Source organism: Equus asinus, chromosome 2 (assembly GCF_041296235.1).
Source record: "Equus asinus isolate D_3611 breed Donkey chromosome 2, EquAss-T2T_v2, whole genome shotgun sequence".
Lineage (NCBI taxonomy): Eukaryota > Metazoa > Chordata > Mammalia > Perissodactyla > Equidae > Equus > Equus asinus.
In genome coordinates this window covers 143,098,718-143,109,265 of record NC_091791.1, presented here as the reverse complement: position 1 = coordinate 143,109,265, position 10,548 = coordinate 143,098,718, and positions in this window count along the sequence as shown.

Genomic DNA, 10,548 nt, shown 5'->3' with positions numbered 1-10,548 from the left:
TTAACTTGGTGGTTCCTACTCTTTTTTTCTTTCTAATCAAATAGCATCATCCTCAAGTGGAAGTAGCCATCAGCTGCCTGGAGGATCTCTGACTTTAAAAATCATCCTTTTTTCTCAACTCTCTAACACTTCCAACAAGACACTGTAGCTTGGGAAATCATCTCAGGGAGGTCCTCCCCCTCTGATGGTAAAGAGTAACAAGGTTCTATGCTTGGTTCTGTCATGATCACACTTCCAAGTAGTTTGGAGGAAGGTTTAGATGACATGATGTTTAATTTGCAGGTGACACAGCTAGAAGCAGAATCCACATTCTAAAACATCTCCCTTGTTATGCTGGAAACATGGACCAAACGAACAAAAAGAAATTTATCAGTAGTATGTGTAACTTTCTTTATTTGGACTAAAAATTTTGTGTACAGTCATTCATGTCAAATAAGAGCTGAAAGAGTTTTGACTGGTTCTTTCATATAAGCCAACAAATAGTATAATTCAGCTGCTAAAATAATTGATGTGATCTGGGTTGTGTTAATAAAATTGTGATGTTCAAATGAAGAAAGAAAGGAAATGTTTCCAATGTACTCTGGTAGGACCACACATTGTGTTCTCTCCTGGGTGCCACAGTTTTAGAGGAACATCAACAGCAACATACAAAGAACACATGCAGTATAGTCAGGAAATCTAGAACAGATGTTTCAAGGTCATTTCAAGGAAATGAGAGTATTTTCCTCGAGAAAACTAATCTGAAGTGCGGTCAAGTGAAAGACGAATTGGACTATCTCTGTGCCGTTGCAAAGGGCAGAACCATAGCCAGTGGAAAGAAATTACATGGAAGCTGATTTCTGTTCAAAGTAAGCAAGCACATGCTCTCAGTTTGGGTTCTTATATAAAGGAATGGACTGCTTTACAAAGCTCAAAGTTCTCCGGCAAAGTATTTAAGCAGAGTCTGGAAGGATCACTGTCAAGAATGTTGTAAAGGATTTCCTGAATGGCAAACAGGTTTGAACTCTATTTTTAAAATCCCTTTCCACGCAACAGTTGTGCAACATAAGAGGAAGAGAAAAATCTGAGTTTTAGTCCCAGCTCTACCGCTATTGTGACAGAATGTTAGTTAGGAGGGAAGTTTTCATCTAGTAGAATGCTTTCATTTTGCAAATGTGGAAACCAGGTCCTAGGATGTAGGTTACTTGCCCAAGATCTCACCATTATAAAGCAGTAGCTGTAGGTCCCAGCATCAAGTCTCTCTGGAATAATATGCAGCTCTTTATATTGATGCCTAAAAATTAGAAAAACAGAAAGCCACAGATGATCTAATTTTAAGTAAAAAAAGCAAAATGCTTTCTATGTGAAAAATACACTTAGAAAAACACAGAATAGAAAGCAATATAATAGGTGTAATGTTGAGAGATGAAATGGTTAATATTTTCTTCTCGAAGTTTCAAAATTTTTGTGTTGTGGTATATGACTTTTATAATGAGGAAAATACTTAGAGAGTTCTTGATTCCTCAAACTGTCCTAACCTTCTAGTAGGTTCAACCTGCTTGGTGACAGCAGACAACAGAGTGATAGGCTTCATATGTGTGTGTTGAGAATACTTAGGATTACCCTCTTAGCAAATTACAACTATACAACACAATATCGTTACCTATAGTCACCAGGCTGTACATTCAACCTCCAGCATTTATTCATCCTGCAGAACTGAAGCCTCGTAGCCCTTGACCATCATCTCCCCATTTCTCCCTCCCCAAACCCCTGACAACCACTGTTCTACTCTCTACTTCTATGAGTTTGAGTATTTTCTATTCTACATGTAAGTGAGATCAGGCAGTATTTGTTGTCTGGCTTATTTCACTTAGCATGATGTATTTCAAGTCCATTCATGTTGCTGCAAATGGCAGGATCTGGACATGTTAATCAGGGTGAATTAGGTTAACTAGAATGATTTCATAATGTATATATACATCAAATCATCAAGTTGGAAACCTTGACTATATACAGTTAAAAAATCCACTTAGTCTTCTTGCACAACTGCTCTTGAAATCTAAAGTGAAAGATATAAAATGAAAAAAAAAATTAAAAAGCTGGTTTACTAAGACAATCTACACAAGACACGAAGTCTTTCCATTCCCCAGCCCTTCCCTCCATGCAGTGGGGTCAACGGTGAAACAGGTGAGGTAACGTGAATTCTTCAACATTTGCTTTGTTTACACTGCCTGTAGTCACCACAGTTGGAGAGTTACCAAGTCTGCAGAACTTAAATGTTTGTGTTTCCTGGCTCAGAGCACTTATTTTCAGCTCTGTGATCTCATTCTTTGTCCATTGCATATAACTTCTCCAAAATGGAACTAGCTAGTGTTCTTCCATAATTAATGTTTATTTCACATGTATGTGGCTTGTCACATCATAAAATCACCAAAAGGAGGAAGGGTCATCATAACTGAGGCCATTGGAAGTGTGGCCCACTCAGTTCAGCCTGGGGAAGCCTCTGCTCCACTTGATTGACTTCCAACTGTTCTCTTAGTTCACGTCTATAATCTCCTCCTTATCTCACCTTAGTCTCACAATATTTTGCTGGAAGAGACAGGTTCCTGAACCCATTGGTTCAGCATGTTTTCTTTCTTTCCTTAAATTCTTTGACTCCTGGGAACGCAGATCATATGTTATCAATCCATGCAAAGCCCCTCTCTCCATCCCCCACCCGCAACCAAAACAAAATTGTTCTATTGTGCTTAGGCTTGCTGGCAAGTTGCTTTCCTGAGTGGTCTCTCCAGGCATCGCCACCACCTGCCATGCACAAGGGCTCCTGCATATCCACATCACCACTGACACTTGGCTCACCCCCTCTAACGTCTGCCTATGTGACAGATAAAAAGTGGCACATCATTGTTGTTTTGACTCGCATATCCTACAAATGACTGACTCTTTCTTCAGTTTGATCACTTTCTAAACCTAAATCCCCATCTTTTCTAACCTACAGTACAATAAGATTTTCCTTCTGATCAGCACTACCCAGCACTCATACACCAAGCTTTCTACCTCCATGCTCAGTGTTCTATTACCCAGGTGTTTTTTGGTAGAATCATGGAGGGAAGAACTGAACTGACATATGATTCTCTTCCTCCCTACATGACTCCCTCTCCTTATATAGGTAACCCTATGCTGGTTATGTCAGTATGTGTTCTCACAGGCCTGTGCTCTCCACCTGAAATGCATCTTTCAGACAGAGGCTTTAATCAGCATTGTTTTGACACCTTGAAACATAGATCAAGGACTATAAAGATTCTGACTTCATTAGAAATAGGCAACCTTAATATCATTATCTCAGAAGACAATTCCGGTCTTGACAACTTAATTATTATGCCAGAGAGATGTTCCTTTAGGTCTCCAAAGGCAAAATTCAGTTCCTTTTAAAACCATTTATTTCTGAAAAGACCATTTCAATAGAATCAGTGCCTAATCCTTTGTTCTGTCTTGTCCTTTGTGCATTCTCTTTCTCAATTATCATTCACCTTGCTTACTTCTTGACACTTCAGAAGTCCCCTGATATCGTGCATGCCTTTCTCATCGGACCCTCCTTAAATGCTCTTGTGAAGCCAAGCTCTCTACAGGTAAGTTTGAACTAGTCCATGTGAAAATCTATGATGTGCCTCTACTAACTTGCTACATGATAGGATATTTTTCTCTAAAAATCAAGTAAAGGAACAGAAGTACCTTCACATTCTGACAGCTCCATGTGGTATCCCAAAGACATATTGGACTCACAGAATGTCACAACTGTAAACAATAGAGCACAACTCCTTCATTAGAAGAGAAAGATGAGGCCAGCCGGGTGGTGTAGTGGTTAAGTTTGCATGCTCCACTTCAGTGGCCCCAGAGTTCGCCAGTTTGGATCCTGTGCACACACCTACCCAACACTCATCAAGCCACGCTGTGGTGGCATCCCACATAGAAGAACTAGAAGGACTTCCAACTAGGATATACAACTATGTACTGGGGCTTTGGGGAGAAAAAAAAAAAAGAAGAGGAAGATTGGCAACAGATGTTAGCTCAGGGCCAGGTTTCCTCACCAAAAAAAAGATTGGGGCTGGCCCAGTGGCATAGCAGTTAGGTTCACATGCTCCGCTTGGCTCTCAGGGTTCACTGGATCAGATCCTAGGTATGGACCTACATACCACTCATCAAGCCATGCTGTGGCAGGCGTTCCACATATAAAGGGAAGGAAGTTGGGCACAGATGCTAGCTCAGGGCCAATCCCCCCTCAGCAAAAAGAGGAGGATTGGCAGCGGATGTTAGCTCAAGGCTAATCTTCCTCAAAAAAATGTTGTATCTTTACCTTTTAAAAAAAAAAAAAGAAGAGAAATATATTGAGGCCTGTGGATGTTACATGGCTTATTCAATTTTCAGAACACATAGCACTCAACTAGAACCCTGGCATCCGAACTACTATCCTGCCTGCTATTCTGTATTAGTGAGTAGGAAGAAAGACTCCTGTAAGAAGTTGCTGCTTATGAAGGCGTGCTCCTCTCCAGGCCAGTTGTCCCCAGGCAGCTTGAAGCTTGACAAGAGTGGCTGCCAAACCATTACGCCAACTTCTGCTGGATCCCCAGAGAGCCACGCAGTTCTAGGGTCTTCAGGATGGTATCAGGCTGACCTGAAGGCCCTTCAACAGCAGAAGGAGGCTGCTGCAGTGCCGAGCTAACTTCCAAATGGGAAAATCTCTAAGCAGAAACCATTTATGAGGTGTCCCCAAACAAAGCTTACGATCGTTAAGTCTGATATGTGAGCCCTGGTTTGCTATATTTGTGAAACAGCCATCCTGAAATAGGGCTTTATGAGGAAAAAAAATGAAGACAAAAGCTTTAATTTTTGAAGGAAGATTGCCACGGATAGCTAAGGATTAAAACCAAAGCTGGCAAACCTTACAAGAGCAACACTGAGCTCAAGGCCACAGGAAATCCTCCTGTAGGAGGATCCTAAGGCTGTACAGACAGTGCCAAAGCTTTGTCCTTATGGAAAACTTTGCCTTTGTAACCTCCAAAAGTAATGCTTAAAAAGTGTCTCCAAACCAAATCCTGTTGTTTCAAAGGATTTAGTAAGGATTGAGTTGAAAAATGAGGAAATTACCCTAAACGTCATATGAAACACAAATTGGATGAAGATTAATCATTATTCATCCCAGGATAAACCCCTGGCTATTGACCCCTTAGAGAATTTGCCACCCTGAAAAGCCACCCAAACAACAAAGACATAAACAACAGTGCTTCAACAACAACCAGCAGAGCAGGTACCATCTTACTTGATGAAAGGGAGGATTCAAAGAGTGACCTCTTACATCAGGATGATGAAATGAAACATCTGTATATTTCTCATGAGCTAGGAAACAAGCACGATGCTTCCAAGTAAAAGAAAACCTGAAATATATTTCTGAGTCTAATGCTAAGACTAAAATCTGAATTTCCACAAGGGTTTATGTTGATGTCACCAGGAAGGAAAATAGTATGATGAATCCTCTGTTGCCTTTTAACACGATCAAAAGCCAAATGACTAGGAGAGTTTAGATTCTACAAAGAAACTCCTGGAGTCATTTGTTACTGTTGCTCTGGATCCATCACTGGTGAACTTTTTTTTTTTTTTTTTAAAGATTTTTACTTTTTCCTTTTTCTCCCCAAAGCCCCCCAGTACATAGTTGTATATTCTTCGTTGTGGGTCCTTCTAGTTGTGGCATGTGGGATGCTGCCTCAGCGTGGCTTGACGAGCAGTGCCATGTCCGCGCCCAGGATTCGAACCAATGAAACACTGGGCCGCCTGCAGCGGAGCGCGCGAACTTAACCACTCGGCCACGGGGCCAGCCCCACTGGTGAACTTTTTTAAAGCAAAAAACAAACAAAAAAATAATGAAGTTTCAGAGCTTCCTAGCTCTGGAGTTGTCATGGCAACATAAAGAGGAATGTCTGAACAAAGTACGGTCATGAGCCCTGTAACCATGTTTCAGTCAACAACGAACCAAATATACAATGGTGGCCCCATAAGATTAGTACCATATGGACTAGGTGTGTGATAGCCTATACCGTCTAAGTTCGTGTAAGTCTACTCTATGATGTTCACACAATGACAAGATCACTTAAGAATTTTTCTCGAACGTGTCCTCATCAGTAAGCAATGCATGACTGTAAAACTGGATGAATGCTTGGCATTTGCCTGCCCTCATCTCACAGGTGAGATGGCTATCAGGATAATACCTCCTGATGCTGGATAACAGATTATAAGAGCTACAAGTGGTTCTAGAAACTTAAGTTATCAAAGGGTCAACCAATATCAGCAATGGAGAAGAGATTAAAGTGCCCTCACAAGAGGTATTTCTTGCTGCTTTCTCAGGGCTTCCAGTGAAGAAGATGATAGAGTTCATCTTTGAAGCCTGGCACTTTCCTATTAGTTTTCCTCAGACTGCCACTCGCTTGAGGAAAGGAAACAAGTTTATTTCCTTTTGAAGTTCTATTAATAAGGCACATGGTGATTCTAAGAAAGTAGAAGTTTATCTAAAGGAAATTAACTATTTGGAACAGCTCAGACAGTAATAATGGACTTGAAGGAAAGCACATTTTTCTCACGCCAGCTCTTGGAGTTGCCAGAGTTCACGCATCACCAAAACTATCAGGCTGCACTCACCTGCCTGAGAGCCACAAAGGAAGTTGAAGAACTCCAGTTAAAGAGCCTTGTCCAGCCGCTGTGCCAAAATCCAGACAGACCAGAGAACTACTGAAGTTTCAAACTCTGTTGTAATTCAAAGACATGGAAATAAATATTTGGAGAGGGTGCATAATGTAGCAAGATGATGAACTACAAGAAAGGCACTTTTATGGGCTCCTGAGTGAAAATGCACATCTCACAACGTGAAAGCTCACCAGTTGAAAGATTTTGCAGAAGATATAAATTTGCGTCTTTTGTTCTCATCTGCTGCCAGAAATGACGACCTTTTTCTGAGGCCTTTATTTTGTTTTTCAAACTAATCATCACTCAACTTTTACCAATCTGGTGGCTATTTCGTTTGGTTCCACTTCTCCTATCTGGTGTTTTCCCCCCACTCTCCTGTTTTATTGAGATATAATTGGCATATAACATTACATTGTATTAGTTGATTTGAACATATGTTGATTTGAACAATGATTTGAAATGTATATATATCATGAAATGACCACCACAATAACTTTAATCAACATCCGTTACCTCACAGTTACAGTATTCTTTCCTTGTGATGAGAGCTTTTTAGATTATTCTTAGCAACTTTCAAATATACAATACAGTGCTGTTAACTACAATCACTATACTGTATATCACATCCCCAGGAGTTATTTTATTTAACTAGAAGTGTGTACCTTTTGACCCTCTTCACCCATTTCAGCCCCCCCCCCACTTCCTACCCCCCTCCAACTCTGTCAGTCACCAATCTGTTCTCTATGTCTATGAGTTTAGGTTTCTTTTTTATTTTTACATTCCACATATAAGTGAGATCATATGGTATTTGTCTTTCTCTGTCTGATTTATTTCACTTAGCATAATGCTCTCTCAAGCTTCACTGATGTTGTGAAAAATGGCAGCATTTCCTTCTTTCTCATGGCTGAATAATATTCCATTGTGTATATATACCACATCTTTATCAATCCATCCATTGATGGATACTTAGATTGTTTCCATATCTCCGCTATTGTGAGCAACGCTTCAGTGAACATGGGGGTCCAGGTATCTCTAAGAGATCCTGCTTCATTTCCTTCAGATAAACACCCAGAAGTGGAATTCCTGGATCATATGGTAGTTCTATTCTCAATTTTTTGAGAAACCTCCATACTCCTTTCCGTGGTGACTGCACCATTTTGCATTCTCACCAACAGTGCACAAAAGTTCCCCTTTCTCTATATCCTTGTCAAAACTTCTCACCTCCTTGATGATAGCCATCCTTACTGGTGTGAGGTGATATATCTCATTGTGGTTTTGGTTTACATTTTCCTGATTAGTGATGTTGAGCACATTTTCACATAGCTGTCAGCTATCCATGTTTTCCTTGGAAAAATGTCTACTCAGATGCTCTGCCCATTTTTAAATTGGATTGTTTTTGCTATTAAGTTGTACGAGTTCTTCATATATTTTGGGTATTAGCCCCTTATCAGATCTATGATTTATAAATATTTTCTGCCATTTGATAGGTTGCCATCTCATTTTGTTGAAGGTTTCCCTTGTACAGAGCTTGTTAGTTTGATGTAGCCCCTCTTATTGATTTCCACTTTTGTTGCCTTTGCTTGTGGTGTCAAATCTGAAAACTCATCGCTAAAAACAATGTCAAGGAGCTTACCCCTTGTGCTTTCTTCCAGGAACGTTATGGTTCCAGGTCTTATGTTCAACCAAATCTTTGATCCGTTTTGAGTTAATTTTTTTGCGTGGTGTAAGACATAGATCCAGTTTTATTCTTTTGCATATGGCTGTTCCGTTGTCCCAAAACCATCTATTGAAGAAACTATCCTTTCCCCATTGAGTGTTCTTGGCTCCTTTGTCATAAATTGACTGCATGTGCATTGAAGTATTTCTGAGCTCATGATACTGTGCTATTGATCTGTGTGTCTGTTTTTATGCCAATAGCTTACTGTTTTGATTACTATAGCTTTGTAATATAGCTTGAAACCAGGAAGGGTGATGCCATCAGCTTTGTCCTTCTTCCTCGAGATTGCCTTGGCTATTCTGGGTCTTTTATAGTTTCATACAAATTTTAGGATTTTTTTTTCCTATTTCTGTGAGAAATGCCTTGGAATTTTTATAGGAATTGCATTGGATCTTTAGATCACTTTAGGGCATATGGATAATTTTAACAATATTCTTTCTTCCAACCCATGAACATGGACTATCTTTCCATTTATTTGTATCTTCAATTTCTTTCATCACTACCTTACAATTTTCAGTGTACAGTTCTCCTATATGGTATTTTCATCATGGATTTTGTCAGATGTAAACAGGGCAGAACTAACAGTGGTGTGGATTGGCTTAAGACGAGGCACTCCATGCCACTCATTTTAGAAGTGAAGAGACAGGAGAATAGACAGACAAGCTGATTATGCAGGTGTCATATTCATTGACAGGAAAAGGGTTTTATATTTTATGTGAAAATTTTTAACTGGTTACTTGGCTTAAGCCATGTAAAACAGCAAATAGAAACCAGCTTGACAACGTACGATGATGTGGTCCAATTGGAGGTTCTGAATTTGATTGCTAGGATGAAAGCAATTGCTGAAACTAAGTCATAGTTAATCTAGTGATATAGTGGTTGTTACTATTAAAAACCCTAAATGATAGTTGACACGTTGTAAACTAGTTAAATGTGTGATTCTGCAAGACTTTAACCTACTTGGATGACTGAAATCGTGTCTAATATATCAGTGAAAGCTGTAAACTTTAATATGAACATTAGAAAGTACACACAAAATTAAAATCATTTAAGAGGTATTTTAAAAATTAAGATACAATTACATACTGATTTTGCTAAAATAATTTTTCCCAGCCAAAATATATCCAAATTTTAATTCCTTTAGAAATTAAGTTATTTAGAAGGGCCAGATCATTTTTAGCTTAATTGAGTGTATTTAATGTCTATCTCAAGATATAGGATTCAGCTTTCTTGCACATATTTTACAACATTTATGGTATTCCCATGTTTTAATGTATACTTTATATAAGAAAAACTTTAATAGTTATTTTATGCTAAATTTCAGGGCCCTTCTGAAGAGCTTATAGTTGAGGGAATAATAGTCACATAAACCATCCAGAACAACCCATCCCCAAATACTTATAGCTCTTAAATCTTTCTAACCATGTAGCAATTTAACATGTATGTTAATTTTTATTACACAATTATAGATGATCTTGTGAACTCATTTTCCCTCCAAAATGTTTCTTGGTCTTAACTTCCTTATTGTAATAGAAGCTGCTTAAGGCTAGGAACCTCGGCTTGATTCTCTGTATCATTGCTTTGTTAATTGCCTTATTTTTTCATTATGCTTACCTACGCTGTCATGCTTTGCTAATGTCTGATCCACTCAGAAGTGTCTTCAGTATCACATGATTACTTATATCCTTATAAAACATCAATCAGCTTAAAATATTCAGATGCAAATAAGGTGAAACAGAACAAACTTGCTCTGAGAACCTATGTTTTAATAATGCTAACCTCCAGAAGTCTAATTCTACTCATTCCATGCTCCTGTAAGCTCCTTGAAGGAAGGGACAGGAAGTCGGGCAGAGGGTCTTGTTTATTTTTATCTTCTCAATGCCTCATACATTTCATGACACCAGGAAGACAGTTAATACCAACATAAAATATACTTCTTGCATGTACAATTAAACCTTTCATACCACCCAAGAAAATACAAGTAGAAAGGATTCTTCAAGTCTAGAGTCTTCTCACAGTCCTATGAATCTGATCCTGATCAATTCTTCCAGGTGCTATTAGGCCCTAAAATTTAGCTCTTAAAATTCAAGTCCCTATGCAAAAATAGTTTATCAGCTTTCAAT